At 36.1% G+C, this 26,788-nt stretch overlaps 1 protein-coding gene across 9 annotated transcripts in view; it reads left to right on the forward strand.

Annotated features, from left to right (window-relative positions):
- LRP1B (LDL receptor related protein 1B) overlaps positions 1-26,788 on the forward strand; it is a 2,140,503-nt gene that overhangs the window by 722,807 nt on the left and 1,390,908 nt on the right. The window lies entirely within an intron of this gene.

Genomic DNA, 26,788 nt, shown 5'->3' on the forward strand with positions numbered 1-26,788 from the left:
CCAAAAAATGAACAAAAGCTTAATTGTCACATATTAATAGAACTGAGGGCAAGATAGTCAATGAGATCTAAGAAAGACATATTTGAGCTTAAGGAAAAGTTATGAAGACCAAGGTATAGACCTAGGTAAGGAAAGACAATCTAGGTATCAGTGAAGTACATTAAGCTGCAAGATGGAGCTAAGAAAGAAACAACTGAACTAGTTGTTTTGTTCTGACTAAAATTCTCACAGACTGAGTGTAATACAGAAGGTATTGAAGTCAAGATGTCAATAGGAACCTGCCGTTCATTTTGGAACCAGTAAAAACAATAAGGAATAGGGGAGACTAGAGAAAGCTGGAGTGACATCTGTTCTTTGAACAGATTCACACAAACTGAACGCTGTGATCTGGAGAAAAGACACAAGGTCAATGAAAGTTCTAGTTTTGCAGGAGTATCTCCCTACCCATTGTACCTAAAGTGTTCAAAGTCTGCTGCTGCTGCTTTTAAAATCATTGCATAGTCAACAATATATATAGATCAAACAAAAGTTGTCTGGAGACCTGACAAAGGTTACATGCTGACAGCTTCCCAGCTCTGGGCTGAAATAAACTGAATTCAAAACCAGAGATGGAGAGATATACTAGAAAAGCAGTAAATCATAGAAAGATAATCTGAGACAGTAAGGCTGTTAACAGGCCGTGAATAAGGTGCCAAAATCAACTAGGTAGCTAAGTCTTTCCTTTCTTTAATTGACTATGGCTCTGTGCACAGATTCCAGCTGGTCTCCAGCAGGCTCCTGCATTGGCCTGAACATCCCTTCTTAGACTTGACCTCTGAAAGTGCCACTTAAAGGGTCAGCAGATGGTTAGTTTCAGTTGTAAATACATGTGTAATAATAACAAATAAGGGATTTTATTTTTATTGAAAGGTTTTGTGAGATGCATTCTTTTTGACAGTTATGTTGCAAAGAATGCCAGTAACAGAAAACAAAGTATTAAATTGCAAATTGATATCGAGAATTTCATTTTCGTTTCAAAAATTATATTTTCTGAAGCCTAATTCTGTCCACTTTAATTATAATAGAGCTGCCTTATTACATGTGCAGATAGATATGTGTGACCGAAGTTTTAAAAGAGTAAAATTATCACATTGCCAAATACTGCTTCTCAGAGGTGATGACATGAAATTGAATATCTTAGAGAAATTACATTGTCATGAATCATATGAAAATATGTCTGAGTTTTCTAATAAAATTCAGTGTGTGATTTCATAATTGAGGTTGCATGATAATAGCAAAGCCAGAAAATGCAAATAAAAACAAGTATTTGAACAAAAATAAAAAGCTGTTATATTTACCATGATCCTTGAGAACACATCAGCATTTTCACGTAGATTATATAGTAATATCTGCTGTACATTTTTTCTTGTTCTGTAGCGGTTTTCTAACTGATCCAAGTTTAGTTTTATATCATGTGATAATCTGTTTTCTTTCTTCATTTACCAGTGGTGATTGTACCACTTCGGCCTTTTTATGTATTTCCAGATGTCAACAAATAGAAGTGTCTTTACAGGTTTAAATCACTGTTCATGATGACCTATAGTGGTCTTAGAAATAGTAAGAAGCATATTTGGTTCTCTACTTCTGTTGTTATTTTTTTTTTTTCCTTTCTTGGCCAGTTTTCTGGCCTTGCACCCTACCTAGAATGCATAAAAGTGACTGTAAAGGTATAGTCATTCAAGAGCCAGTAATATATTGAAAGCTTTCTTCATTGAATAAATAAACTCACAAATGTGTTTACCTGCTTTGTCTGATAGAGTGACCCTAACATGCGCACAAAAACCAAACCTCTTGGTTATTAAATTCGCCACATGTATGTTGTCTGTATTTAAATGAAAAGAGGTGACTGATTTTAATCAAAAGGAGAGTGTAGAAATTGAGTCTGTTTTCCTACCCTCCATCTTTCTTTTAATTTTTGGTCACCACCAGGCATTTTTTTAAGTCAATTAAGTACCAGCCTTTTCAAGTCTCTAAAGAACTGTCTCATTACTATAGACTTACAATGAAAAAGTGGATTGGCTCAAACATTGCTCTGTTTTTAGAAATGCGGCCGGCGCCGCGGCTCACTAGGCTAATCCTCCGCCTAGCGGCGCCGGCACACCGGGTTCTAGTCCCGGTCGGGGCGCCGGATTCTGTCCCAGTTGCCCCTCTTCCAGGCCAGCCCTCTGCTGTGGCCAGGGAGTGCAGTGGAGGATGGCCCAGGTGCTTGGGCCCTGCACCCCATGGGAGACCAGGAGAAGCACCTGGCTCCTGGCTCCTGCCATCGGATCAGCGCGGTGCGCCGGCCGCAGCGCGCCGGCCGCGGCGGCCATTGGAGGGTGAACCAACGGCAAAGGGAAGACCTTTCTCTCTGTCTCTCTCTCTCTCACTGTCCACTCTGCCTGTCAAAAAAAAAAAAAAAAAAAAAAAAAAAAAAAAAAAAAAAAGAAATGCTTCACGGACAAACACATACCCAATTTAATTACACATGGAGTCCAAAATGGGATTTAAAGATGGTATATTTGTGTTCCTTATGAGAATTCATACAGGAGGTGATGTTTTATGAATGTTTTGTACCTACTGAATTGTTGTCTGAATTCCCTCGAAAAATCAATTTCCTTCTAGTAAAGGTAATGAAACATATATATTATAAGTGATTTTCTATAACACTGATATTTTAATCTCCATAATTTGGAACCATTTAAAAAAAGAAAAATGGACTTTTATCTATATACTTATATATGGAGATGTGCTTATAAAAATTTTACAATAAGGACTTGTGAAATGAGCATATTTTCAAAAATTGCATCTTTTCCTACATAGTACCTTGTATCAGTGGTATTATTACCCTATCTAAATTGCATGAGAAATGAAAACATGTTCTAAAATTACAAAGCTTCTCAATCCAGGATATGCCCATAGCAATCCACACAAATGTACAAAGAATGCTTGGAAGAAGAGAACAAAACCAACCAATAGAGACCAGATCCACTGAAATGCATCAAAATGCTACTTTAGAATTTTTCCATTCATTAGATAATCTATTATGTTAATAGTAAGGTGAATATAATCAAAGAAGTCCTTTTTAAATTCACAACCCTAGTTGGATTGCATTTATAGTACAAAGTGGTAATACATTGAAGTTACAAAGGAATGGCAGTCTTGATGTCACTATCTGTTCTTTCTCTATTAAAACAATATGACACTCTTCAGATCACTGCAAAAAAGAATTTCAATTCTGTGTCACTAGAAAATGTAGTGTGTAATCTGTGTGATTTTTTTCCCAGCAAACTTCCCATTGTCCATATAAATCTAGGTGGTAATATGTGTGAAGAATTTACTAAAACTGATTTAGTAAACTAAAACTGACATATTAAAAGTTTACCCCCTAAACACACAAATGCAGGCACACACAAACACATCTCATATTTTCTGATTTCTCACTTTCTATTTGCAACCTCTTCCTACATAAATCTGAGTATATGATATATGTCACCAGTACATTTGATCAGGTGCTTAATGATAAACAGGATTATCATACATATCTCCTAAATTGTGTTGAAATAATACATATGAAGAATTTTAAAATTTCATTTGAATATTTTACTTTACTTGCCATTTTAAATATAACTTTCCTAATATTTGCAATTATAATTTTCCCATCCACCTATAATCTAGTCACTAATTATAATATTTTAGTTTTAATTATCACCTTTTATGCTTAAATTTTTACATACTGGTTTTGTAACTTTTATATTTCCAACATAATATTAAGTCTCATAAAAAGTGCTAAAAATATCCTGGTCATAATTTATAACTTACAGACTTCTCTCAGGATGGGCAAGGCAAATGGTAGAATTAACTATCTGTAATGAGTTGCAATGGGAAAGTAATAATCCCTAGAATTCTTGCTTAAATCTCAAACGTAGTCACCAAATTATTCCCCCCCCAAAAAGGAATTAAATTAAAAGTAATTTGAAGCTCAAATTATCAGAACTCCATTTTTCAATCTACTAGAAAACAAAAATTATTTCAGTTACTGCTTCATTAGTTATTTATCACTAATTTCATATTGATTCAAGATTAGCTTGCAGTTTACCAGAATAGAAAGGAGGGGGAGGCAAGGAAGGAAGTTCATGAGGCTGATGAAAGAGACAAAGGAATTTGGAAAACATTTTTATTTTCATTTAAGGTATACAAATTTCATATCTGCAGATTGAGGAACATAGTGATATTTGCCACCCTACTCTTTCCCAGCCACACTTCCACCCTTCTTTCTCCTTCATCTCCTATTCCCATTCTTAATTTTTACAAATATCTGTTCAGTTTACTTTACACTTGTCAGATTAACCCTACACTAAGTAAAAAGTTCAACAAATAGTATGAAGAAAAAAAAACATGTTCCTCAACAGACTAAACAAGGGCTTTAAACAATCATCAAATTTCAAAATATCAATTTTATTTGTATAGATTACCTACTAGGTACTCTATTAGATCAGAGAAAACAAATAGTATATGTCTTTTTTATTGTATCAAGGGATCTTGTCCAAGTCTCATTTTAAAAATTTCATTGAAAAACTTTGCTGTCCTCTTTCTAAATCAAAATCGTGCTAAATGAGGAATTCAGCACACAAAATCCAAACCCAAAGGTGTGTAGACAGTTGCAATTTGCAAGCAGTGATAAGGAAAGTGTACCTGTCAGCCCAATAGGCTTATAGCACTGCCAGCGAAGCTCATCAGTAACTACTGAAGTTGCTGGAAACTTCAATGAGGCCAGAGCTAAGAGAAAAAAAGCAAATCAGGAATACCTGAGTTTGTGTGCTCAGATCACTTTTTTAGTATAGATCTTGCAACTTAAAAGTAGATCCTGACATATTTTCGTCTCAGGTATAAGCATTTCCTCTCCAACTAGAATTAGTTTAAGTAATGGATTTATGCGGGAAGCTGTGGCCGTAAGCACCAGCTGATTTCAGAGTGAAATTGGAATTGTATATTTGTTGAAGACCTTTTAAGATACATGGGTATGAGGGTACTTCAAAAAATTCATTAAAAAGAATTAAAATGTTTATTTTGGTGCAAAAATTTTTGAAACCCATGAATATATTTTTCAAAACACATATTTCTGCTAAACTTTATGAGGATCCCTCTTTGTGTGTGTGTGTGTGTTTGTGTATGTGTCCCAACCCCCCCACATACATAGACACATGCAGACATACATACACACATATATGGCTATACATATACATATTTATTTTTCAGCGTCTTAGTTTTATGAATTCTGTTAAATTAGAAATATGATTTTGTACATCTATTGGATTTACCAACGCTGACTTCTCTGCTGCAGTTGCTAAACTGTTCTATACTTGGAGTTTATTTTTTAACTCTCTGCATATGGTGACTTGAGAGAGAGCTGACGACCTACATTAACACCTCTGTGAAAAGATGGATGAAATAATTTCACTCTATGGTAACCAAGCACACAAAAGAATAATCTAAAATGATTTGTCGATGTAGCAAATTTACTACTTTAAGTAATGTTAACATTACACTAATAAATTTTCTGGCTCAAATAGAACTATTTAAAAAAACAGGAAATCGAATTTTTAGAAATATTTTAAATGGTGTATAAAGTTACTAGTGGCTTAAAAGTTACCAAGTACTATACAGATTTTCTTTCTTTAAAGAATTCAGATTTTGTATTTCTCTCTCTTATTAGAAAATAGTGTTTCCAAGCTAAACTATTTAGTGTTTCTAAGTTAAATTATTTTAGTCTCCTGTATTTTTTCACCCAGTCTTGCCTGTGATGAGAATCTGGTGTACTTTCAACTCTCAGTTGTTGCTGGTTCGTGCCCTTTTTGCAGTTCATCTTGATTTTAAGTAGATGCAGTTTAAATACACGAATCTGTAACTCTCCTACCAGTAGAATATTCACTCTATCTTTTCTCTTCACGCCCAGAGGAGAATAAAGAGAAATAATGAGGGTTTGCTCCTTAGTGCAAACAACTCCTTTTAAGGCAATTTCCAAGCACACAAGCCCTTTGGATAAATTGCTTATGTGGAATAACAAAAAGCCAAAAGACTCAGGTTCTCTACACTAATAACCTCTCTACAACAGATGAAAAATATTCATGGTCCTAATAGTTGTGTAGTTGTAACTTTCATGAATATTGGACATCCTGGACAGTAATTATTTATCTATATTTTTCCGTCACCATTCTTTTCTTCATATGATGGGAAAAATGTAGAAAATAGTGATGGCTATGAGGCTAACATGAATTTTTCAAAATGTTCCAGTGGAAGGGAAGAGACAACATTGAAGTTTTTTCTATATTCAATTCAATCTTTAACGTTGGTAAACTTTCATTGAGCTTTGACAATATTCCAGACATTGACTTAAGCTTTAGAGAGGCAGAATTTTCTGTTTTCTACCTCTTTACAGAATTGCATGTCATAATATGGTAGCTGTAAGAATTGCAGACAAAAACTTAGTTGAAGAGCATCGAATTTTAGCTGTAGGGGACTCAAGAATGCAGGATGCAGATTTTCCAAGATTTTTGATAATTGATGCATGTCTTATTCTAAGAGATGAATAGGCAAACAAAGAAAGGAAGAGCATACAAAAATAGAGAATTACATTCACAAACACACATGTGCAAAGAAAGCATTTTGCTTAAGTGAGCTCTACCTTCTTTGCTAAGGTTGAAGCTCAGGGTGCTGAGTGGAGACAGTTATATCGGAAGCTGAAAGTATACTTAGTGATAGACACCTTAGATAGTAGTTTACTTGTAGAAGGTAAATGTGTACATTGATATAATTGTGAACATTGGAAACAGACAGTAGTTTTTCCCAAATCTAGGCATATTAGGTACTATCCTTTACTGTGTTACTTGGATGTAGTTCAGTTGAATGAAATTGAGAACAGAGAACAAAGGGATCCATATTCACTGAACCCCGGCTCAGAAGTAGTTTAGAATTTTGGAAAATGTATTCACTATCTAAGCAAGAAGAATGCCATCTTCAGCAAGCGGCTAAAATACTACCTTGTTAGATGATGCCCAAGTTCTGCCCTCTTTTCCCTTAACGCTGGAAAACATATGACTGTTTCAGTGTTATTTAAAAGTGTGAATTATAACCAACTGTCACTCAGCTCACTACTCAACCTCAAATGTGAGACCAAATCCCCTGTGATTCATTATTTGGTCTTTGACACAGCAGCTTGATATTTTAAAAAAGCAAGGAATTAGAGCAGGTAGCTGAGATTGAATGGCATCCCCAGGAGTCACATAGAAAATCAGTTTGAGTGCAAGGTTTCAACACTGTGACCTTGAGCTTCCATTTGCCATTTTTGACTACTGGATCTTAACTTAATTCAGGAAGTACATAAAATTGTTATGCTTCAGCATCCTTCCTGACCCAACCTCCAAGCACCAACATGTCTTGCAAAAATCAACTGACAGACATATTTTGAATTAGCTACATAGTCCCTGTCAATTTTATTAATTGATGGACCAGAAAAGAATGTGCTGAGTTAACAACAAGCTGAACAAGTATACAATCAGCTTGCACAGTTCAATGTCTCAATCTGACTCTTAGCTCTACCCCCTGAAGAAAAATTAGTGCTTTCATTTGGTGAGGGATGTGCAAGGGAAACAGAGTGCAGTTTAACTCTTTGAAGTAGAACTACCCTAGTGACAATAGGAAATTTTAAAAATCTTTAGGATTTCAATTTTCATAAATTAGGAAAAATTAATGAGAGTCTTCTCAATGCCATTATAAAAGCCATTTAGCCTCCAGAACTGTAAGAAACAAGTCTCTGTTATATTAGTGCTACCAGCTCTGTGGTATTTTGTTATAGCCACCTGAACAACCTAGGGCCCCATATCTGAGTATCTCACTGCATTAAGTGCTATTCAAAAAGTAAAATAGCTGTGACACAGACGGCTTTAGAGCTCATAGTAGTCGATTCTTTCTGTGTCAAATCAAATAATTATTTAAACTCTGTAGAGATAGAGGTATTCTAAGATTTTCCAAACTTTATTTGCATATTTTGATAGATACTCAAAAAACTCTGTTAAATATACATATCTTGAGGAAAAATAAGCCACCCAGATTTATTTGCATTAGTTGAGAATTTGTGTTCTAGCTCCTTTATTCAACTTGTATTTCTAGCATTGAAATCAAATGACTGATCTCTCTGTGCTCCAGCAGATTGTAGAACCAGTCCAGACCGCTCACGGTGGTTACAGAAACCATAAAGTACCAACCAAAGTGAGCTCACTCTGTTCACTGAACTGGATTAGGTCAGTGGGACTGCGAGCCAAGGCCTGATGTGAGTTACAAGCAAGAGGTGTGGGATGTCCTAAAGAGCACTTTTCAGTTCCATTAACTGTAATGTGTACTGTGTTCCCATTCAGTGTACAGGTACGAAATCAAGGAGGGCCAAGAAAAAAAAGTCTGTATAATTCAGTAAATGGCTCATAGAATTCTCCATTATTCCCAGAGTGGAAGCATTAAGAACCTGAATTGTCTCATTTTTGGTTAGGTTAAGTACATACCACTTTAGTGGTCTCAAATCAGTCTATTGAGAAATATTAACAGATATGCACTATTCCTTATTTTAAATAATTTAATAGAATTATTCCTAAATATTCATTGCATATAACATTCAGCATGAAATGACTTGCATATAAATGTATACAGAAGTGTATGTGTAAGTGTATTTACTTTCTTATATTTTCCTATCTGTCAACTGGATATCTAGCTAACAATGATTATTCATGGAACTGAAAAAAAGGTTCTTAATTTTCTGTGACTATTACCTGGTTTCATTCCAATTCTTTCAGTTCTCAAAACAAGTGTAAGGTGAGGATTCCACTTTCTACTCCCAGCCAAATCACTTAAGTTCCTTTTCAATAAATCCTGTTTGTATTCTCCTAACTAAATTAATCATAAAAGCAGAATGTGTGGAATGATGAGAAATATGCTTGGGATTAAATTTTAGTAATCCTGTCTAATACAATGCACCTTACCTTTTGAAATGAGCTTTTCAATGGGAATGTGCCTTGTGCCTTTTAATTTTTTTTTATTTTATCTATGTATATATTTTATTCCTCCCATATATTGGAAGTACGTAAAAAAATTTAACCTACCATCCAAGTCACTTGAATACAGACTGTTTACTACATTGGTATCAAAGCACTCAGGAAACATTGAGGGAACGATAAAGTGTATAGTTTCACCGGACTGTTTTTGCAGAATAACATATGGGGGTACCATGTGTTACACTATATGCTGAAATCACTTGCCTGAAACAATGTGCTCTTGGTCAGGAAGATTCACTCCTGTATTTTGCCTAAAGTGATTTGCTCCTTTCAGTTGCAATTCTCATTTACCAGAAATATCTGTGAATATGCAGACAGGGAGCAGAGGTCTCCTTAATGACTATAACTACAAATAAAGAAGCGGCAATAACTTTGTCTCAGTGTGAAATAGAATTGTAGGATAATAAGGCCAGAAGGGACTTTGAGAGGTCATCCAGTCCATCCATCTGCCTTCAGGCTGGACAGAACCCAAACTTGCTTGGACAGATTGCTATCTACCCTATTTGGAAGGCCTCCAGGGAGAGGAATTCTAATAACCACTTTTAGTAACATAGTCAATGCTTAGCAATTTGTACAATGTGTGCAGAATACTTTTGGTAATATAAAAATTTTCTATGCCCTCTGTTTTTAGACTTCTCCCCAACAAATTCTATATTTATGTAGAGTTTTTTGCCCTTTCCCAAATAACCTTAAATTTTCCAAACCTCTAAATGTATAAACCACATGTTTCACCTTATCCAGACATAGTTTAAACATCTGACTAGTACTTCATGTGATTGGCTCTCATAGCTTCTGCCTGTTATAATTCCTCTTTATGTATTTTTTACTCCTGAATGTTTTAAGTCACATCTGTTATAAATCATGTTTAGGGTTAGGAGAGACCTTTAAAGGATTGATAAGAATGGTAGCGGTTTATTTTCTTCTTATGTAAAAAAAGAATACCCAGAAATAGACTTTCCATTACATGTAAAGTGATTCAATGTGACCCATGTCCTAAATTACATCTTTATTAATGTCATCCTTGTCACTTGCCTTCCATCCTCAAGGTAGTTTAGTTGTAAATAGATGATTACCATATCTCCAAAATTGCACCTGTATTCCAGGAGGGAGGAAGAATAATATCCCCTACTATATAACTTAGCCACCTTCTTAAGGAGTTTTCCAGAAACTTAATGAAACAGCATCTACATGTATTTCACTAGCTATAATTTTAACATTCTCACACCCTTATTGGCATGAATGGATTGGAGATGTAATTTTTCAAGTGAGTAAACCCTGCTTCAGCAAAACCAGATTTGGAAGGAGACACTGGATAGTTAGTAACAGCTATCAGTTCATGCTATACACCTTTTAAGAGAGTTGGTTCCTCACCAGGTATATGTTGCAGTCCTACTATGTTGGATAAACCCTATGGGAAGAAAAGAATGGATTTGTCAGTAATTAGCTCTATGGCTTTAATTACCAGCAAAAATGAATGTTTAGACAATATTGTTGAGACTACTTCTAGAAAGAAAATTATAAAAATGAATACAAATATTCAGTGCACTGTGGAACAAAAGAGAAAAGTGACACTGTTCTCTAGGAAATAGCTCCCAAAACCAAGATGCATGGTCATGAAGGATAAGGCTAGGGAGTGAGTGAGGGCTGACTGCTTTCTGAGAGAAGCCAGACTCCTGTGCTTTATGGAAGAAAGACACTGGTACAGCCATCCCCATGACTCCCTCTCATTCTGTCACTTTCTGAATGATTGACTTATTTGAAAGGCAAAGCAAGAGAGAGGGAAAGAGCACATGCCTGAGAGAGATGATCCATCTGCTTCAGTCTCCATAATAATGCCACAACACCCAGGACTGGGCCAGGTCAAAGCTAGGAGCCAGGAAAACCATCCTGGTCTCCCGCATGGATGGCAGGGGCCCAAACACTTGAGCCATCATCTACTGACATCTACAAGACACTGGAGTGGAAGAAGAGCAGCTGGGACTTGAGCCAGTACTCCAGTAAGGGACAGTAGTTTCTTTCTCTCTTTCTTTCTCTTTTTCTTTCTCTCTTTCTCTCTCTCTTTCTCTCTGGGACTTGAGCCAGTACTCCAGTAAGGGACAGTAGTTTCTTTCTCTCTTTCTCTCTCTCTCTCTTTCTCTCTTTCTCTCTTGACAGACAGAGTTAGACAGTGAGAGAGAGAGCAAGAGAGAAAGGTCTTCCTTTTTTCGTTGGTTCACCCCCAAGTGGCTGCTACAGCCGGTGCGTTGCGGCCAGTGCGCTGCGCTGACCCTAAGCCAGGAGCCAGGTGCTTCCTCCTGGTCTCCCATGCGGGTGCAGGGCCCAAGGACTTGGGCCATCCTCCACTGCACTCCTGGGCCACAGCAGAGAGCTGGACTGGAAGAGGGGCAACCCGGACAGAATCCAGCGCCCCAACCGGGACTAGAACCTGGGGTGCTGGCGCCGCAGGCAGAAGATTAGCCTAGTGAGCCACTGTGCCAGCCCGGGACAGTAGTTTCACAAGTAATGGCTTAACGTGCTGTGCCACTTATATTTCCTTTCCTGAACATTTCTTTCTTCCTCTCTACTTATGTTCCCTCCCTACTGTGTATATATCCTATTTTCAGCATTTACTCATTTTATGTCTTCAAATTTAGGCTTACACTTGACACATTTAATGCACTTTTAGATGTTTTTATGAAGCACACAAAGAGAAAGAAAAAGCTCCCTTTTGCTAGTTCTTGTCCCAGATGCCTGTAGTACTAGGGAGGGCTGAAGTCAGGAGCTGGGAAATCAGTTCAGGTTTTCCATGTAGGTGGCAGGAATGCAATAACTTGAGCTTTCATTGTTGCTTCTCAGGGAGCTAGAATCAGGAGCAGGAGCTGACCTAAGTATTCTGTTGTGAGTCTTAACTGGCAGCTTAACCACTGGACTAAACACCTGTCCCTTGACACATTTTTAAAACAACTGGTCTGAATTTCAAAATGTTGACTATTATTTCATATTTCGTGTCAATTATCCCTATTTGATTATTCATTTGGACTATGTGATTTGTCATGGTATGTACATTGATTTTTTGTTTAATAGAGACTGCCAACCATATTGAATGTGTCACGCCATGTTAAATTGTTTTTATGCTCCCGTTGGTGGTGAATTTCCTATTTTCTCCTGTTTTGCTTGAATTTCTTAAGCCAACTGATATTCACTCAAAACTACTTTTATTGCTGTTGTTTTGCTTTAGACTGAGGATCCTTTAATTAATTTTCTCTTGAATCTAAATCCCATCAGGTGATTACTTCCAATGCTTTTTCTACAACCGAATAAATCCCTATGTGTGAGATCCCAATTAAGAAAGCAATTTTATTACCTAGTTCTAAAGAGTAAGTAGACATTATACAAGCATTGGACCAGATCCTAATAAAAAGTCATAGCAAAAACAACATATCAGATAGAATGTATCTTGACACTCATTAGAATTGGTTATAAAATCCTGGATGTCTAAGTAAAAATGATGGAAAACTTTTGCATTGCTTAAAAACATCAAGACTAAAGTGAAAATTGTTAGTGGTTGTACCAAATGTCTTATACAAAAAACTCAATTAAATGTTTCTTTTTAATAAGGGTAAATCCACACCACTGTATTATTAGGCCTCCCTTTTGAGTGGGCTGATGAGGGGTGGATCATCTCTTAGATGAAACTAAAGGTCTCTTTCATTTTGCCACTCAGTGTTATGAAGACCTGTTTGAGTTACCCAGCCAGGACAACTTACGTTTCTGATGTTAACAACTCAGGTCTATTAGAAGTCTGGAATTGAGACAAATGTTGCCAAGTGGTAGTCAGCAACATCTTCCAATTGCAGTTGTATTTCAATTTATTCACTGTGCAGGATTTCTTTTTCTTTTTTTTTTTTTTTTAATTTTTTTTTTTTAAATTTTTTGCCAGGCAGAGTTACACAGTGAGAGAGAGAGAGAGAGAGAGAGTTATAGACAGTGAGAGAGAGACAGAGAGAAAGGTCTTCCTTCTGTTGGTTCACTCCCCTAATGGCCGCTATGGCCGGCGCTGCACCGATCCGAAGCCAGGAGCCGGGTACTTCTTCCTGGTCTCCCATGCGGGTGCAGGGCCCAAGCACTTGGGCCACCCTCTACTGCCTTCCCGGGCCACAGCAGAGAGCTGTACTGGAAGAGGAGCAACCGGGACTAACCCGGGGTGCCGGTGCTGCAGGCGGAGGATTAGCCAAGTGAGCTGTGGCGCCGGCCTGTGCAGGATTTCTTACCCTCTAAATCAGAAGCAAACAAACTTGAGGCATAACTTAAAAACATGAGTTGGATTTTTAAACTTTTGATCTATCATTATCTTCTTCACTCCAATAGAAATAATGACTATGAGGGAAATAAATTGTGCCTCCACTAAGACATGTCTAAGTATAAGACATCCTTTATGATTGCCATAGATTGTTTTCATTTGTTTATTTCTTTATTAAACTATCCTTGTTGAAACCTGTGTTCACTATTTAATTTATTGGTTTTTCTCTTAAAGTTTATTTAGTACATGACATATTTTCTTTTTTCTCCAGTAGCTTTTTATGTTTTCATTTGTCATTTATGATTTGGATGATGTCACATTTTCTGTGAGAAATAATTCCCCAAGTAAATATAAATATGTCCAGTGTACAAAATTATAAGAATTCTCTGCTATTCTGATACAGATGTAATATATAATCATTCTTTTGAAGAGGCAATTAGCACTTGGTTCAGTGACTTGAGATGTTACAACCTTTTAAGGTTTATTTTACCAGATGTGATGAAGGTAGTATGTATCTACAGTCAACCAGTACTAATCTGAACAAAGACTGGCTAAGGATTTTTTGTGTAAATTTACTAATGTGGAATATTAAAGGGCCCTCAGACTCTGTTTATGAGGTCACAAAAAGTTGTTTCCTAACCATAGACTTAATATAGCTTATTATTGAACTCTATTCCAATATAAAAAAATCACAACCAGAAATTTGTGTCAGAATGTTTCTTAACTACTTAAAAAAAGTTATAAAATGTACTTGTGTCATAGAAGCAGATTGCTTTTGATGTCTAGGATCATATTTTTATGCCAAAAACTATTCAAAATTATCATTTCCTTGCTTGCTTTTCAATTGGTCAAATGATAACACTGTTGACTTTGAGCAATTGATATGACTAGTAGAGTGAAAAAGACCCAGCAGAGAAACTTGAATTTCTTTTATGTAAGTTAAGTCTCAGTTTACCTGAGAAATATGAGGAGATAGGGTACTTTCACTTGTTCTTACAACAGAGAATATATTTGAACTAAGAACTGTTATGAATCTATAACTTAACTGATATGTTTAATGATCAAATAAATGATCAGCTTTAGATAGTTTGGAATTATACTTTTTTTGAAAGTACCTCTGTGGAGGGCTAACTTAGTAATAGAAAGTGGACTAGGTGCTGCTAATGTAATCATAATTCATAAAATAAAGAACTGTAAGTGAAATATAAATAGATGGATGTTCTAGCAAGCAAAAGACACACATCATATGTCTGAAAAAGGCTCTGAAGAGGATAACTGATTTATGCAAACTTGATTATAATAGATTGGAAACCTGAAAAATTGGTTCTGAAGACTTAAGTTGCAGTGTAGTTAATAGCAAAAGACCAGGAAATAAATGATATAAAAGGAGCATTGTGCTTTTGTACTTTGAATGCGCGGGATTAATCAGGCCTACATCAAGAAAAAATAGTTCAAGTGAAGATTATTTCCAAAGTGTACTGAATGATAACCATTATATATGATGACAAAAAAATTATTGATTCCAGCATCCTCTGCACTTTATAATTAAATGATGAAAACTGAATCTTAATTTAAATGAAATTAAACCATGAGTGGAAATGGTAGGAACACACTTTACAAAAGATAGGGGCATTTTGTTATTTCCTTCAGAATTGTGTATTGGTGCCACTTTCATATTCTTCACAGAATCAGTCTTCAAAAATTAGACTTCTATTGTTCATGCTTTTATTTATTGATAGGATAACTGCTTACTGGAAAATCAGTCAACGGGTCAGCCATTATTTTGGCTCTGAGTGTATCCAGTGTACCTGGTTCCTACCCTTAGGGAGTTCTCATCTTTGTGTGTCATTTAACTAGTTAGCAGATAATTATAAACTTAAGGGGTGAGATCACTGATAGAAATAACCTCATTGCCTTTAGAGAAGCCACAGACTTAAGGCTCAAGTTTCCTAGAGGAATATTTTCATGTATCAATTATGTCTCTCGAGGAGTTAGATGGAACATAATCAGGATAAACTGAGTTTTCCTCCTTAGAAGCACATTTTTTTTGTTTTGCTTTTTGTCTTCATCTTTGGGTATTAAATAATCAAGATATCAACTGAAATGTTTTTCAAGCTGTCTTTTTAGGTCTCCTTCGTTTGCAAATGTACGTGAAACTTCAATGCCATATGGCAGAAAGGAGATTTATTGACTCAGTAACTGCATTTTTGGCCAGGGAAAATGAAGCTTTTTTAAAGATTTATTTGTAAGGCAGAGTTACAGAAAGAGAAAAGGAGGGGGGGGAGAGAGGAGGGGAGGGATAAAAAGGGAGAAAAAGAGGGAGATAAAGGGAAGAAGAGGGAGGAAGAGAGAGGGAGAGAGATGGGGATCTTTCACCCACTGGTTCATTCCCCAAATGACCACAACAGCAGGGGCTGGGCTTATCCAAGCCAGGAGCTTCTTCCAGGTCTCTTAGGTGAGTGCAGGGGCCCAAGTACTTGGGTTATCCTGGAGTTGTTTTTGACTTGCATCTTGGATCTGAATATTGTGGCCCCTTCTCTGTTTCTTTCATATCACACATTTAAAATTAAATGGAAGCATCAAACATTCATGTCTCTAAATATTATATGTTTCTGTCTGACTTAAATCCAGCAGGACTTCACACTCAACATCTTCCCCTTTTTATGCTTGTCACTGCAGAACTCTGAAGATCACACAAGCTGTGCACTCCCCTTGTCTTCTTTTCTCAGTAGCCCACTGCACCTCTGGACTTAGCAAGCCATTATCTGCAGAAGTGCATATATCAGTTTCTCTATAAGGCACAGCTGGTCCTATTTGTTTCCTCTACAAATCTCTCAAATAAAAAGGGCACCACCTAAACACACTTCTTCTGTTGAGACTGAAGCTGGGATAATTTTCCTCCTCCCACCTCATTAGCACATATAGACCATTCTCTCTGCTTTCTTAAAATTGATTATTTCACTCATGCTCATTACTCTTAACATCTCCTGACACCCAAGTCATTCCCTCTGCTTTCTCAATTACTGTAGCTTTGTCTCTCCAATACTACATCTGCATCAATTGTTAGCAAATTCAGTAGACTTCTAGGTGATATTCCTAATACCTCAGCATCTCAACTCCTCTATCCCACCTTAGATACTCAAAGTATTTATTCTCTTGAATCTAGACATGACCACTGGTAATCATTGAAAGCCCTCCTTCATCTCACTTTTTTTTTTTAAAGATTTACTTATTTTTTGAAAGGCAGTGTCAGAGAGTCAGAGGCAGAGAGAGAGGTGGGAGGTCTGATCCACTGATTCAAAGATGGCTGCAATGGTCTGAACTCTGTTGATCCAAAGCCAGGAGCCAGGAGCTGCTTCCAGGTCTCCCACCTGGGTGTAGGGGTCCAAGGGCTTGGGCCATATTCTACTGCTTTTCAAGGCCATAGTAGAAGGCTGGATCAGAAGTGGAGCAGCCAGGACTCGAAACAGCACACATAAGGAATGCCAACACTGCAGGTGGAGGCTTTACCTGCTGTGCCACAGTGCCAACCCCTCATCTCACTCTTGTACAATCCTTTGACCTCCCACAAAATAACTTTCTAGCTTGTTACTTATGATATTTCAATCCCCAAAAATCCATCAAAATATTCTAGCGACTTATGCCACCAACTTTTACAGGTTTACTTCATGTTCTTCAATGCTTCTTCATTTTCTTAAATTTTACAATCTGTTACTGAATCATTCCACTGCCTAGTCACTCAGTTCTCTAGCCTCTCCCTTGCTGTATCATTGGCAAGTGAAATGCTAATTATATCCAAATATCTACATACACTATTCTACCTGTTTAGCTGAAATGGGATAGAAGAATGCAAATAAATGTGCTGATCTAGTTTCATTTTTGATTAACAGTGGTAAACCTCTATTCGGTCCTTAATGCTATCTGTTAATTATTTTATAAATATTTTGTTTATATTTTATGAAATCTATTTCACAATTTCTCAACTCTTCTCAAACCAACATTTACTAATCATGTAAATTATAAGACTACTGTGGAAACAAAGGTAATCAGAAGAAAATGTGCACTGACTTCCATCACTGTATATATCCATTTCTTTGCATCTATTTCCACACTCTACATTATGATCTGTTATTACAAATGAGCATTCATAATCCATCTGAGGCCAGTAGTGGATCTCATCCCTTCTGACCTACTCAAATACTATTGCACCTCTTCTCCCCCTCTCTCTTTTACATCATTTGTTTATCACTTTTACTTGATGATCCTCATAAGGTTGCAATAAAATTGTTTTTCTTTGTCATCATTATCAATTCTAGTCTGAATCTGGAGGCTTAAGAACAAGATCTGATAGGGTAAGTTACAGCCATGACTAAAGCCCTGGGGACCAGAAAGCTGTTGTCATTAAGTTATGCTTCCCATCTGAGGTTGTAAAAGTCGGCATTAGTGATACCCTGAGTTTCAGTCCAAGGGCAAAAGATTGAGATTCTCAAACAGTTAGGTGGATAGGTTGGAGAGGAGCTTTAGGTGTATATCATCTTGACTTCCCTTCCCAGATACCTACCACGTTATTTCCTTACTTGTATTCATTGTCTCTGTTTCTCCTACTCCCAATATCTATTTTTTTTACAGGTAGAGATAGACAGTGAGAGCGAGAGACAGAGAGAAAGGTCTTCCTTTTTCCTTTGGTTCATCCCCCAAGTGGCCCCTACAGCCAGCGCGTTTGCGGCCAGCACACTGTGCCGATCCGAAGCCAGGAGCCAGGTGCTTCCTCCTGGTTTCCCATGCGGGTGCAGGGCCCAAGCACTTGGGCCATCCTCCACTGCACTCCCGGGCCTCAGCAGAGAGCTGGACTGGAAGAAGAGCAACCGGGACAGAATCTGGCGCCCCAACCTGGACTAGAACCCGAGGTGCCGGTGCCACAGGCAGAGGATTAGCCTACTGAGCCGCGGCGCCAGCCCCCCAATATCTATTAAACATACTCCAGTCAGATTTTTATCCCTCTTGCCACTCCACTGATACAACTTTCATTGAAGTCCCTAATAACTTTGGTATTGATAAACTCATTAGTCTCAATATTTTTCCTTTTAATTTTCTTACCAATAGTTTTTACTTTTTAATTTTTAAATAGATTTAATATAGTTCATAGATATACTACTAAGAATATAATAATTTTCCCTCCCTCCCTGTTTTCCTTGTTAAATATTCTTTGCTTTTCTTTCTGAACTTTACCAGACTTTGTCTTTTTCTTCTTAGATCCTTTTCAGTCTCCTTTACTTTTCCTATGCTTTTCCTTAAACAGTCTGGGTCCTTGACTGCCTTCTGTATTCTACTTAATGCACTCTCTTAGTGATTGCATTTAGACTCATGGCTTTCAGTAACACCATGGCAATGATTCCTAATTATTTTTTTTTTATTCCAAACAACCCTGTAACTCCAAATATGTATACCCAACTACCTGTTTAACATCTCATGAACATGTAAGGGACTATCTCCAACTAAACATACCCAAGAACTTCTTAACTCCTCATAACTATTTTATTATGGCTTTTTCTTTCTCTGTTCATAGCAATATTTTCAGTTTCTTGTACTAAAAGTATTAGAGATCCCTGACTTTATTTTAAAAACTGTATTGAATTTATCAGGATATAATGTTAGCTTAGACTTTTGAAATATATACAGAATTCTATCACTTTTCAACAGCTCTACAGCTATTATCTAGGTTCAGCCCAAAATTATCTTGTACCAAAATGAATACAATAGCCTTATACCTGATCTCCCTTACTCCAAATTTGTCATACTACATTATCAATAAAGTGTACAGATAATTCTGATTTCATGGGATCCATGGGACCCATATTACTCTTTTTTAAGAAATTTATTTATTTGAAAGTCAGAGTTACACAGAGAAGAAGAGGCAAAGAGAGAGAGCTCTTCCATCTGCTGGTTCATTCCCTAATCGGCTGCAATTGCTGGAGTTGTGCTGATCTGAAGCCACAAGCCAGAAAATTCTTCTGGTTCCCCCACATGGGTGCAGGTGCCCAAGGGCTTGGGCCAGCTTCTGCTGCTTTCCCAGGCCATAGCAGAGAACTGGATCACAAGTGGAGAAGCCAGAACTCCAACTGGTGCCCATTTGGGGTGCTGGCACTGCAGACGGCGGCTTTACCTGCTATGCCACAGGCCCCATTTTACTCTTAAAACAAAGTCTAAAGTATCCAATGATATATGAAGCTATATATAATGTGTCCACTTGTTATTTGTCTAACTTTATTGTAATTACTGTACCTCAACTTCATAATGGCTTACCCCTCCAAAAACTTTTTTTAATAGTATCTTAAATGTATCAGGGATGTTCTGTCTTCTATACCTTGCATAAACTGTTCCACAAAAGATGGTGGAAATTAGTTTTGTTATTAACATTAGAAGCGTTGAGAATAATCATAGTAAGAAAGAGCTGAAGAGGGGCCGGCTTTGTGGCACAGCTGGTTAAAGCCCTGGCCTGAAGCACTGACATCCCATATGGGTGCCGGTTCCAGTCCCAGTTGCTTCTTTTCCCATAAAGCTCTCTGCTAGGGCCTGGGATAGCAGTAGAAGATGACCCAAGTTCTTGTGCCCCTGCACCCATGTGGGAGACTCCTGGATCCTGGCTTCAGATTGGTGCAGCTCCGGCCGTTGTGGCCAACTGGGGAGTGAACCAGTGGATGGAAGACCTCTCTTTCTCTGTCTCTACCTCTCTCTGTAACTCAGTCTTTCAAATAAATAAAATAAATCTTAAATAAAGAGCTGAAGAGTCTACTGGGTTATTGCAGTAGTGTGAAATGTATTACCTTGGATAATAACTAGATTGTCATTTTTATAAAATAAAGTACTTAATTCTTTAAAGAAAGTGTGATGTTATGAAAATTACTTGCAAGAAGAATATAAAAAATACAAGGCAACATTTTAGTACCTAGGTTAACTTTAGGTTTTTGAGTTGTTTGAAGGTATTTATTTTAGTGTCTTATACCACTTTAGACATCTTGGGCCAATACATGACACTATAACCTTCTAGAGTTTTTAATCTTGGTATTGAAGAAATCCTCTTTATCTCCCTTATCTTCTATCAAACCATAGCATCCTGTTTTCTTAGCATTAAAGTGAAGAATGAAAGCAAGTTGTGCATGTTATTGCCCTTGATGCCACCTCAGACTCAAAGAAATTGCAGTCAGTTTCAGGGTTAGGCTAAGGGAAATCTTCCTGCACCTACATCTCACCCTAAGATATTTATTATTTTTGTATTGTGACCTAAGTCATTTCAAGATCCATGAGGGGGCATAGTTACACTGACAGAAGTCTTGTACCAAGAATTTCCAGTTTGAGGAGGTAAGTTGCAATATTCCTTTACAAAGATTTGTGTGCTCTATTCAATATATATTACTGCTGATATAAACTGGTACATTGCAGATTCCCTAGGAAATTTTTAGGATAAATATATATGAAACATTTGGCCCTATTTAGCTCTTAGAGTCAAATTTGTAGTCAAATTATTGATCAGGAATTAACATTCTAAGGGTATTGCTGATCTGCCAGTTTGTCTGTTTTCAGGACCATGGACAGCAGTTAGTTTTACCCTGGCAGCTAAGTATAACCCTGAGTCTAATTTCTTTACATATTACTTGCCCCCCCAAAAAAAAAACACACCTTAATAATAATAATAATAAAACACGGTGGGAATGGCCTATTTCCAATTATTTATGTCTACATGTAGATGAATCTGTATATTATCAAGGATAACTTGTACTTTTTAATACATGATTAAATCTGTATGTCTAAATATTAATTGATTAATATAAATATTAAGTTTGTAAGTCAGGATGAGAATTAATGACAAAGTATTGATTTTGTTTAGTTTTTTTAATCTTTGAAGTTTGCATACTTTATTTTTCGTTTGAGATGATGAAAATAAAAATTCTATAAAGATAATGTGAAAAGTATGGCAAATGTATGCTTGTCATATATAATAGCTTTGGGCAAAACTATGAATCTGAATGAAATCATAAATGATATATTAACCCTGTGCATCAGACTCTTTTGAACATATTGTTGCTAACACTGTTAATTGTATTAAATTTCTTCAGAAACTCTATAGGTATTATTTTACAGATGAGGAAATTATGGTGGTTTATTAAAGGTCAATCAATAGTATGTTGAGTTTGAGTTTTAATTTCAAAATTAGGCTCCGAAACTATAATCATTTTTTAGAAAAATAAATTTTATTGGTTACATGGGTGTTAAATAATGTTATCAAATAATATTTAAAAATTGTCAATCCTATTCAGCAAGCAAGTAGTCTTCCTTTTAGATTAATACATTTTTTATACAAGAAATACTGAATATTTGCCATATGCCAAATGTTTTTCTGCACAGTTATGTACGATTGATTCATAACTAATTGTACAAGGGTACTTCAAGTTTTGTGAATGGAACTAAAAGATAAAATTGATACAAAACTTTGAAACTCATATGCATGTTTTTCATAGTATGCATGAATTTGATTTTTGCATCAAAATAAAAATTTAAAAAATTTTAATATAAAGAGGACATATTTCACTTATTTCATTTGTATTTTTTGGTTTTAGTATTTTTAAATTCAATTGGCAATCCAGAATATCATTTGGTTTTATTTTCTTTTAGATTTTGGGATGATAGTACTGAATCAACATTAGGGGAAATATATTTGCATCGGGATAGGCATTATATACACCAGCCATAACTACAATATTCTTATATCTATACCAAATTAAATTAATCCCTCCTTCCCCTGCTCCAGAGAGAATGATACCGAGGCTAAATGTCTTACCAAATGCAGGCAATTAAATGACAAAAAAATGGTTTTCATAGCTCATTCATTGATTTTGAATGCTCTGTCACTGACCAAGTCACATTGACTGAAATATTCCTAGACTCTTTCTCTTATCTGTATTGATACATCTGGTGTTAGCTCAAGAAGTAGAAATCCTTCAAAATATAACCTTTCTTGTCCAATTTTTCTCATTTTTTAAAATTCTCATTTATTTTTACAAAACCCTGATTTAATGTGGAATGCAATATGAAGTCATGCTTTTAATATAAGAAAACATTAAATCTCCAATAAATGACCTCTCTTTCTTTCCATTTGCAGCAGGATTTCCTGAAAAAAAAAAAAAAAACCAGAAACAAAAAAAAGCTTACTTACCCTATCTTTGTTTTATTTTATTTACTCAAAGTAGATGCTTTTTAATCTGCTTAATTCTTGAAAGCATTTTAAGTGATCTCTTCCCTCTACCATAATGCACTGTTTCCTAAGTTGCCGTATATCCTATAGCCTTCTGCAGAGTTTTAGCCCTCCTTTACCTTAACAAATCTAAAGTCATCTCCCCTGTGCTTCCATTTTCTCCCTGTTCTTCTTACTTCAATATCTTTCTGAGTCATGGTCCTCAATTTTAGCTACCACCTACCTTCCCTTGACTCCTACATTTACCTTTCTTTCTCTCCTGAGATCTAGGTTTGTATTTCTGACTAACTCCTATTTCATGGGGATGCTTCATAGCAATTGTCAACCCATGTCCAAATCTGACCTCATCAAATTTTAACTTACCCTAGTACTCCTTTGATGCATCTGGTTTAGTTATGTTACTATTCATGCAATAACCCAAACAAGGTTCCTGAATGCATACTATGTATAATGTGTCTTTCACCTAAACAAAAAATGTCATCTAGTTAAATTATTCTGTCTTAACTAACTGCAGAATCCACATACTTCTGTTCAAATAAACAGCTTCTTATTACTTTTGCTCATAATAGAATTTTAATGAGGTGAAGGCAATAACCTCACAATTTGTTTTTGATCACTTGTCTTAATCCATTCCAATTACTAATCTATTTAGTCAGCAAAATTATCTTTATAAAATATTCAAATTGAATATTCAAACCCCTGCTTAAACCTACTAGATGAAATGTAGGCTCCTTAGCAAGGTAGATATAAATTTCCTGTCTAATTCTCCAGCCTTATCTTCAGCCTTTCTTCTTGTGTATCTTATATTTGAGCTAAACCAAAATTTCCTTGAAAAAATTTCCATCATTCTTTGACATTTTGTTTTATATATCCTGTTTCCACCTGTTCTATGAGATCTTTTTGTGTCTGTTCAGAAAATGTTTATGTATCTTTGGAAGTTCAGCCCAAATATCTATTGCAAGGGAGATTTTTTTTCTCCTTGATGATTATATTTCTTTTTATTACATTTTATTAATATATGGAGAACAGCCTGTGCATTATTATGAAGCTGTTATTGGCAACAGAGATAGAATACAAACACAGGCAGTCCTATATGAGGTGTGGGTGTCTCAAGTGACAATAGGCTGAATGTCTAATCCCACTCTTGTGTATTTAAACAAAAGGAATTTAAGTCAAGGTACTTGCATAAATTAAGAGGGCAAATTTAGAACTCCACAAAATAGATGGTTAATGACTTCCAGATTACCAATAGCCGGAAACCACTCTTGCCTCCAGGATGGAAAGAATAAGGGAAGAAGCCGTAGATAGGGTGCCCAGTTTTTCCCATGACAGAGCCAAGAAGGAGATGCAGCTGACGCAGAGATGGTGACTAGGTAGAGAAGAAAACAGAAAACATTTACTTCTTCTCCCTTTCCAGACCCACTATCCAACTCGCTGAACTTAGTCAGAAACCTGCATGATATCAGAGCCTTGGAAATGATATTTTAAGCCTTGATCTTCTCATTTCTTACATGGAATGTTGATGCTAACTTGATGAACTGGTGTCGTAATTAGTGATACTGTAGATAAAGCAGCCTGTAGTGCACTGGGAAAACTCAGTATTCTCTGGTAGATATCATTATCAATTTTTATATTTCATATTTATATGGCAACAGAGTTCTAAAACATATTTACTAGCCTCATTACCTTTGTACTTCTTACACTTAGTGGAGTATCTGGAAGACAATTATTCATAATAATCATGCATTTATCTGTTAATGTTTTCAACAAAATTTACAGATGAAGATGCTAAGTTAGATGCTAGAAATATACAGTATGATCTTTTCCCAACATTAACTAGATTTAGGTTTCCTGATGAGAGATCCTTTGCTCTCACCCCTGTCCTCACCTCCTCCTTTTTAGTAGTTTCTGACTGGCTGCCTGTATGAAACTAAAGAAAGATAGAAAGAATGACCCAAAGAATAAATTTTTCTGCAATGTCTGCTGTTCCTACACAAGCCCAGGCTTACCTGGCTGGGAAACTTCATGCTGAACTCTAAGGAGGTAATGACTGCTAAACAAGCAGCAGAGGGAACAGCCTGCTGGGAATGATCCTATGCATCCATTAAAGAGAAGGAAAACTTGGAAATAAGCTCTTAGGAGTTATGTGAATGGATTAGGACAGATGAATTTTACTTTGTTCTATTTTTTTTTCTAATGGCTCCTTTAAGATATTTATTCAAATAGTTAGACATCAGTTACATTCCATAATTGATTAAATGGGTCACTGTTTTTAAAAGGTTTTTGACTAGACATACATTTATGTAACACGTGGGCATTTTCTCCTCTAAAATAAGAGACAGTTTCAATTCATATTCACAGAAGTTCTTGGTAATTGTGATTCTACATTGCTAAGGTCGAGTGGTCACTTGTGACTAGTCATTTTCTGGTGCATTTTGAATGCAAATCTGGTCATGGCAGCTTAAAAGAAAAATACATTTGAAAAGCTCTAGCCAGCATTATTGGTTATTGTATATAAAAGTGATTCAAGAGGATTTCCTCTTGATCTTGGACAATAGCTCTCTGTAAAGAACAGGATAAGGTCCTCCTGTCAAGAAAGATTGTTCAATCTTTATCTACTTCTGAGAGTAAGCACTATTCCTCTCATTCCTGCGATACAAGCAGTGTAAAGACATTTGCACTCAAACTCAGACTGGAAGTTGTCACCACCTGACCTTCACTGAAATGAAAGTATAAATGCTCTGGTGTAGATGAAAGAAGCATGATCTTAGCTATCTGTCCTAACATGTAAGAGGTATAGTAAGCAAAGATAGTAGTAAATAGGTAAGTAATTTTAAAGCAATGTTCTACTAAAAGTTAATGATGTTTCATTTTGGGGTTACAAAGATGAGGCAGACCCCAAATATTGAGTGAAATATAAATTATGTTGGAGGAGAGATTAGAGATAGAGATTTCTTGGGTTGGTCTGCACAAACCACAGTAGCTGAGTAGAGTAGGGAAGTTGCAGATCTTGCATGCACATTCCCCAGTTCACTCTTAATTTAAGAAGTAACTCTTTCACTACTTATGAGGAAGACTTTGTGTAATTTCATAATTTAACATCAACTCAGAAACAGCATTGCTAAAAGCAGGAATATTTATGGCAGCATTCTATAGATCTACTATAAAAGGTCACTTTTATTTGGCTGAGAGGTTTACAACATTGTATTTTGACACAGAGGTAGCCACTATTCTTTTAGTCCTAGAATTTTTTTTCCATGCATGAGTCAAATATTAATTGCCAAATAACCATTTTGTTTTTTATAGTATTTTTCAGATAAGTATGCAGAACCCATACTTAGGGGTAAGGTTAAGTTAAGATGCTTTAGGGGAATGCAAGGAAATATATGATTCTTATACTAAAATAAATTTATTTCAGATTGTAGATGAAAATATGCATCATAGAGTTAAAAAAAAGTAACTATGGAAATTAGATGGTCACAGAAGACAATGGGAAAGGGGATTTCAATTGAGTAGTGGGATTTGAATGTTTTGGATGCAAGAGAAAAAACTTTGAAGATGGATAGTTTTAAGAAAATCTGGGAAATTAGAAAGCAAATTTAAAATCAGACTTAGGGTGGTATGATATTTTGCAGAAAAAGTAATTTATTGACCTAGTAATTTACTGGGAATATCCAAGAAGTACAAAAATGATAATTGTTTACATCACAGAGTTTGATATAAGAAAACTAGGTTGCTCCCTGATTTAAAATAGACATTTTGTGATTTGATGATTGTTTATAGCCCTTCTCTCTCTCTCTCTCTCTCTCTCTCTGTGTGTGTGTGTGTGTTCCTCTTCATGCTATCTATTGAAATTGAACTCTTTTATTTAGAGTAGGGTTAATTATACAATCATTAAGTAAATTGAAAATAGATCTTTTTAAAAGTTAAGAGTGGGAATATGAGAGGGAGGAGGAGGAAGGGTTGGAGTGTGGGTGGGAGGGACGGTAAGGGAGAAGTGTCACTATGTTCCTAAATCTGTATATATGAAATACATGAAACTTGTATAACTTAAATAATTTAAAAAAATACCTCCTAGGAAAACCAGCAAGCGTTAAGCAAGGACAAGACCTGGGAAGGGTTACAACCAAGCAAACAGTT

This window comes from Oryctolagus cuniculus, chromosome 3, assembly GCF_964237555.1.
Source record: "Oryctolagus cuniculus chromosome 3, mOryCun1.1, whole genome shotgun sequence".
NCBI classification, from domain to species: Eukaryota; Metazoa; Chordata; class Mammalia; order Lagomorpha; family Leporidae; genus Oryctolagus; species Oryctolagus cuniculus.